Genomic DNA, 8,251 nt, shown 5'->3' with positions numbered 1-8,251 from the left:
TTTTTTTTTTTTTTTTTTTTTTTTTTTTTTTTTTTTTGCTGCCAACTCTCTCTCCCATTGGGTCTCTCTCCCAAATCGGCAGACATAAAAAAAAAAACCAAACAAACAAAAACCCCAAACAAACAAACATACAAACAAACACACAAACAAACATGGACCCCTCTTTCCTTCCCCTTCTCCGTAGATCCGCCACTGAGCTTCATGGTACACTTAAGCTACTAACCTACTATAAACCCTCTATGAAAAAGAATCCTCTAGATTCTCTGTTTTGATTGATTGATTGATGGATTGATTGACTATTGATTGATTGATTGATTGATTGATTACTTTATTGTCAGCAATGGAAATTCCTCGTACATTGGATATTACAACAGGGCATGAAGTAGGCGTATGTTACAAATTAAGATAGGGGCCCTACGCCAAAGACATATCACAAGGGGGCAAATTACTGTAACTGAAATATCATTAAGATACAATATTCACATAGGCCTATACACCATAACAAAATAGATGATTAACCCGACATTTACAACTTTAAAAAAAAAAAACTATATCATTTTTTTACTAATTATTCAACTGATAGATAATAATTTATTCATTTATATTCATTTTGTTTTATTTATACTTTATACTGCAGGGTGGCCGGATGTCAGTTTTGTAAAACTACTTTCCAAAGTCACCCTGCACTAATACCAAACATCCGATTCTACATGAAAATACAAAAATTATAAAAACAGTTATATTAGTTAAGCCTAACGTGCATTGTAACCTATAAACATCGGAGTGGATTAATGATAGATAAGGTATTATTTAGATAATATATGGATACACATGCAGCACTGTTTTGAATCACTATATTTGCCTACTGTATGAAAGTGGATATTTTTCGTGTGTTTTTATTTTCGCGCTATAGTTCCTGGTTGCGCGAAAAACGCGAAAATTTCAACACCGCGAAAATTTCCACTTTTACAGTAGGCCTACCTACACGACCTATATGGCTTTGCATCATTGTTTGTTTGTTTGATTGTTTGTTTTTTGTCCATAAAAGGATGTGCCACATTTACACTATAGAGCGCATTAATCAAATTGCTCCGAAATGATTATGCACGAGAGAATTCCTTATCAGTGGCGGATCGGGGGGGGGGGGGGGTGCACCGGGTGCGCCCCTTTACTTTTTGTTAAAAGAAAAGAAAAACAAAAGAAATAAAAATAAAACATTTGGGGCAGGGGTGCGTGCGCCCCCCCCCCCCCCCTTCTTTTTCTTCACGGAATTCCTGGATCCGCCCTGCTTATTATGTCCTTGGGCGGGAAAGTTGAAGGGGCATTTCAAAGAATAACGTGTCGTATACGTTATACATGCAGTTTGTTTAGACATCAGTGATTCTAAATGAGTCGGTATTACAGGTAGATTATTTTGACTCTTGAAAACAAGAACACAATAATTATTGATATTTTATACGTTGCTCACTAGTCTATACTGATTGCCATTTCAGCGTTAGTAACAAGGAAGTTTGAGTTGTATAATAATCAGTATTCAAAATCATTCTGGCATTATGATTTATTTGGAATTTCTTATCCCCGCTGATTTTTGCACAGTAATTTCCCCAAGATGCACTACAATAATCAACATGCATGAGGTAAAATCATAGCAAAATATAGATTCTTCCTTAATTTGAATGACAGCAAAACGTTTAATCCTGCGTTTACTATACCTATATATGAATGAGATATTTTACAAGCAATATGGTAGAAATATGTTCACACCATTCGTAATACGTCAAACCGGGTCTCCAGACAGCCTAATATTAATGATCTTCTTTACATTTTTCTAAAGGTCAGTTTCCGAATATTGTTAACAAAACATCATTTCCCCTTTTTTTTTGTAGGCCCTATACCAAATGCCATGACTTTTGTCTTTTGTGGGTGTAAATGCATTCTCAGGTCTTACTATTTGCACATTTTTTTTAACAAAGTCATGCATCTTGCAAGTTTTGTAAAAATATCCTTTCCTGCATCATCACTTCATATATAGACAATGACGTAATAATCAACCACTCTCAGCTGTTTCAGCGATAAAGCCACTATAAGATACAATACAATACAGAGATAAAGGAGGGGTTCATGACAAGTAACACAACGATGATGGTAGTCAACATTACCAGATGTCAACAGGAAATTGATAACGGTATTCGAAATATCCTGTATAATGCAGGGCGTTGATCCGTTGCCAGCTAGATTAATAATAATTCTGTTGAATTATGAGGGGTCAAGATCTTAGGTAGATAATACAGTTTGATGCGAGGATAATGACTACAGCTATAAATTGCCCATTTACATTATAATTATCGTTTAAAAAAATATTTTTTTGTTTGTTGTTGTTGTTGTTGTTGCTGTTGCTGTTGGGTTTGTTTGTTTGTTTGTTTGTTTGTTTGTTTGTTTGTTCGTTTGTTTTTTGGTGTTTTTGTTTGTTTGTTTGTTTGCTTTTTTTTTGCATTGAGCAATAATAATTCTACTTTCATTTCAAGGGGAGGGGCAGAACCGCGCCCGCATGCCTGATATACAGTTGTACATGCTAATTCTGATCAACTCCACCAGCTGCTCGCTATAACAAATTGAGACAGAAAAAGCCGTCTGTTTGGAGGAGTTTTATGATTTTTTTTTTTAATTATTTTTTTTTGGGGGGGGGGCGGGGGGCTATATAATGCATGGCGGTTCTCCTATAGGAGAGGAATTGCGTGAAGCCACCGCAGACAAAAGTCTCCGCGCATAGCATATCCCAGACGATAAAATCAATATAAAGATATAGATCTTTCGGTCTGTTATACTGCTAGCTCTCCACTAAATATTGGTCCAATGTGGAGGAAGAATATGTGCAATATGTGCTGTGAACTGACATGGATTGCAATATCAATAGATGTTCTGACTTCTTTGACGAATACCGATTCAAAATCGTTAGAAGTGGAGCTATAGGAGACTGCTAAAAAGCAGAGCTATAGGAGACTGCTAAAAAGCAAAGTTTGTAATTTTGTTTCCAATCTCCTCATAAACAAGAACTGATTGCTGAACTAACGAACTAGACAAATTGCCTTTGAAAAAAAAAAGACAAGAAAGGCAAGAAGAAATATACACACACAAACAAACACGAGGCAGCTCTCTTGTGAAAAAAAAAAAAACTGAAGGACAAGAGTGTGAAAGGAAAAGCATCAATGAAGAGACTGAAGAGGACAGGGGAAAGAAGTGAAGGAAGAGGAGTTATGGAGGGTCAATAACCGAAAGTTATGTGTGGACAACAATATAAAGAAAATATGAAGGGAATCTAAAAAAAAAATATCACATTTCATGAAAATTAGGTTAGGTTTGAATATTGGTTAAGTTGTTGATTTTGGTGTGTATGCTGCTGTTGTGTATTTTTGTTTTCGAGTGTAATGAGTATGATTTTCATTTTTATTATTTAATAGCTCAGGATGTGCAATTTGGAATGTGTGTGTGTTTTTTGTCAATACTTGTGTTTTGATAATCTTAAAGGGAAAGTGCAGTATTGGTGGAGATGAGAATAGGGCTTTTTACTTTTTGCGAGATACCAAGAAAACTTTTATGATACAGTTCAGAGTGTACCATTCTAAGAGGAATTCAAAGTTTATTTGATGAAAATCGGGTTTAGTGAATGACTGAAACATCCAAAATAAAGTAAAACAAAGCGATCCTGATAAAATGTGGGTCCCACACTTCATTAGAATCGCTCCTTTTTTGGATATTTCAGCCATTTAAAACCAATTTTCATCAATATATAATAAACATTGAATTCCTCATAGAATTACATGCTCTTTCATATTTCATAAAAGGTCTCTCATTATCTCACCAAAAATGTTAGAAACCTGAAATTAGGTCTCAACCAAAACTGTACGATCCCTTTAAGGTGGGTCTCAACGCTCAGCAGTGTATATTACGTTATAGCATGAAAATGTAAAGTTCTAATAGTGACGAATAGGGAGTAGGGCCTGGTAATGTCAACCTTGCATAAGCTGAAGAAATACCCTTGATGGATACAAACATGTGTTGATTAATCTGTGTTATTTGAAATTCACGTAAGTCACCGAATGTTCTCCATTCCCTTTGGATTCAACTGAAAGGAGAGGCTGAGATGATATGAAATATAAACGAATGAAAAAAAAAAAAGAGATGGAGAGATATGCGTAAAAAGAGTATTATTGCAGTGCAATTTACAATGAATGTGGTTGTTGGTGTGCCTGTTTGTTTGTTTGTTCGTAGGCTTAGGCCTAGCGAGTAGCAATTATTCACTATTTTTATCTTTCTTTATTGATAATCATATTCTTTGCATTGTAAAAGGTATATTTGTATTTTATAAACGGGAATTGACTTCAAGTCACCCGTCTGTATGTTTTTGATGGCAATAAACCTGATCAATCTCAATGTCAATTTCAATTACACATTCCATCAACTTGATACTTACATAATTATTATGCTAAGGTATAGCCTATAAAATTATTCCCCCTACGTTCTGAAAGAAAAGACTCTTTCATTATGCTAGAAAAGCAGTGAAAGCATCAGTGTTGCACTTTCTTTACGATATTGTTGTCCATACATAATATGATACCATGAACTCAAGTAGTCACCTGATCCAGCGGTTCCAACACCAAAACTTTACAAATTCATAACTTTTGCATTGATTGTCCGATTTTCCTCAAACTTTCACTGATGTGCTCTACTAATGTTGGTGTTCTCACTCAATCCACATCAAGTTCTCTTTGGGTTATGGTTTCCTTAAACCCACGTTAGAGGCACGATCGAGATGCAAGGGATCACCAAGGTTACATAGAGGCATACTTGCCAACTCTACCGCATTTGGCGGTAGACTATCGCTTTTGAAAGATTTCATTAGCATTCAAGCTAACGCTGCTCGCATAGGCATCCTGGATTCTACCGCTTTTTCAAATGAAAATGTTGGCAAGTATGTAGAGGAGATTTTATTAAAGACTATATACAGTAATATTATGTATGATATAAAAAAAAGGAATTAAAATTAGGGCTTACAAGATGGATGGTCATTTGATCTTAATATTTTTCAGTTTATAAAACTGTTTTTAATTCTCCTATTGAACTGTAGCTATATACTTACCGGCTATTTGTGTAGAGACATTTACCCTGACATGACCCTAACATTGGAATTGTTTTTGTTTGTTTGTTCGTTTGTCTTTTTAAGAACTTTGGCTGTTGTATATTTGTTGGTAAAAACACAATGAATTGCTAAAATTACACACTGTTGTGACAATTTTTTAGCACAATTCGGCAACAATTCAGTTCGCTTGTTGGTGTATTATGCTCCTGCTTCCATCCACAGATACTAGTACTAGTAGTTGTCCCTGGGTCTTCGTGTGACTAAACTTATCCACTGATCCTCCAGAATCGATCAACTGAGTGTTAAAAATGTTTTGATCTATTGACACAGTATACTATATATTTTAAAATAAAAATAGTATTGAATATTAAAACTAGTATTATTTTTTTAACATCAAAATGTATTGATTTGAATAAACAGTGTGAAAATCGTTACATTTTATGTGAGCAGGGATGCAAATCGGCAACATACATATTTGAAACGTAAATAGCATTCCACTGAACGGAGCCTAGCTTCTCTGGTCCGTGAATTTTGAGGTGTTGTGAAAAGGTATGTAGTCATTCGTATTCCATTCATACGGATTTGATTCAATTCTATAACTGAAAGCCGGGGTATTGTTAATATTATCGAATATTACAGTAAAATGCGCTCGTGAAATTCATGGAGTGTGCAACAGATCGTTGGTTGTTTCCGCCCCTAAACTGCCGGGCTTGTTGAGGGTAGCAACCCGTTGGCGACCCGACGCTGCGTGCGCTGCGCTTCCTCTCGCCTCGTTTAGCTTGTCACTAACAATGTTAGTGTGTACTCGCGTTGCCGATGATTTACTAACTTGTTAGTAATTTAATATGCCACACCTCTGTTGCTGCTGGCTTCAATGTTGATGTGGTCACAATATGCAATATATTTAAGTGATAGCCTAGAACTTTAGAGTCTTATTATGGCATAGGCATTATCACATGATTATGTTTTATAGACCCGGCTAAGTAATGTTAGATGTTTAACCATGTTAACGGTTAGATCTAAATATTTAGACATGTGTGTTTATAGCTAGGGCCTAGGCCTAGAACAGAGTCTAAAACATGTTGTTATGACTCGATCGTGTCTCTACTTGGTATGGTAGCCCTACTGGATATCGACCACCCTTTTTGAAACCGACCGCGTATACATTGGCGCACAGAATGCTTAGTACGCACTTCACTGCGTGCAGACCACATAAAAATGGATTGGCTGTGACCGTTGATGAGGATGGTGTGGGAAAACGCGAAAATTCACTGTTCAATAATGGTTTTAATCAAGGACAAAATTTTGAATGAATATTTTCACCGAATCGTAATGTAATGTCTATGGAAGTTTTTAAAAAGCTTCGTACAATATGGTGTTCAATACAACTCGGTTTGCGTGCATTGTCTATGCAAAAACAGCGGTCGATCTCAATAAGGTACTTTACCGCGGGGAGCTGAAACGAGGCCACGCAAGTTTGACAGTGATATTTTTGTACTGAAATTTCGAATCGAAAAGGGAATAACGGCATTTGATAGTGCTGGATTTTTTCAATCACGTAGGTCAAGTTTTTTACGTGAATTTCAGTGTTAAATATTTTTATCAAGCAAATAAACATTAGGCGGTCGATGAGAAGTACAGTGTAGGTCCAACCATACTTGGTTGAGATCCTCCACGCTCCTGAATACTCCTACTGGAGTTTTAACTGGAGGTGCCGGAGGGTGGACGTTTAAACAATTATTCCATGAAGTAACATCTCCTTAAATTTAACTGAATCAGTTTGTGTGATTGCGGAAGTAGGAAGTTCATTCCATACCTTAATTGTACGGGGGAAAAATGAGTTCCTGTGTCTGTGAACTTCCAGTCTGGAGGATGGTACTTCAAACTGGTGAGAATGTCTACGTCTATCTCTAGCGCTTCTACTTCTGATGAGCTTGAGTTTAGTGTGTGATAAATAATCAACATCCAAGAGAGTTCAGGAGTTGAGTGACGCTAGACTCTTTGCTGTATGTCAGTGACAAAATGTGCAGCTTGTCTATGGATTCTTTCGATGGACAAAATATATTTGTCAGTGTAAGGATCCCATGCGGCAACAGTGAAATATAATTTTTCCTTGACAGTAGATGAACAATGATGAAAATTACGCCGGAGGAAGTTCAATACACTCGCAGCCTTAGAACTAGAAGTTGAGTAGTGAGTATGGCAATTCCAGCGTAGGTCGTTTTGGATTTTGACACCTAGGTACTTGATCTCCTTGGTTCCTTGGAGAGTAACACCACTGATGTTGTAGGATGTTTTACCTGGAGACCTCTTTCTGGTAACACGCATAGATTCACATTTGGTAGGATTAAACTGCATGCCCCATCTGTGAGACCATTTAACCATTACGTCACTTGAGGTCTTTTTGAAGACAGGTAGTATAATCATGTCGTGTAGAAAACAAAACCTTCTGTGTTAGGTGATTGTTTATGATGAGGTCAGATAAAGATTCTTGTAGTGCGCCTTTAGGTATGCTATGAGAGAGGTCTGACCAATCTAAACCAGGCACATTAAAATCACCCCCTAAAACAATTATTGAGGAACTTGCTGAAGCATTAAGTGTGGCAAGGTTAGAATCCAATTCCAAAAGGGGAGCTATATTAGCATCAGGCGGACGATAAAAACAGCCAAATTGAAATGTGCGGCCTTGTATTGAGGCCTGACACCAAATTTGTTCAGTACTGCTTTCCAGATCCGTATGTTGAAAACATGAGATTGTGTTCTTTACCCCAATAAAAACACCACCTCCATGAGTGTTCGTATCCCTTCTAAATACCTGAAAATGTGAAGAAAAAATTTCTGCAGATTTAATCGAGGGATCAAGCCAGGACTCTGTCCCAAGGATAATATCATGGTCTTCTGATTCAATGAAAAAGCCCAAAGTAGCTGCTTTACCCTTTACACTACAGCAATTAATGACAGCAATGTTAATACCATTAATATTACGTTTACATGGTGTACTTGAAGCAGACCTATGAGAGTTAGAGATTTTTGAGCGTGGACTTGGAGAATGATTACTGGTAAGAACAGATTCAAATGAGTGCACAGATGGGTTGCAGCTCTTCCCATTCTTCC

The sequence above is a fragment of the Diadema setosum genome, chromosome 4 (genome assembly GCF_964275005.1).
Source record: "Diadema setosum chromosome 4, eeDiaSeto1, whole genome shotgun sequence".
NCBI classification, from domain to species: Eukaryota; Metazoa; Echinodermata; class Echinoidea; order Diadematoida; family Diadematidae; genus Diadema; species Diadema setosum.
This window is presented reverse-complemented; position numbering follows the sequence as displayed.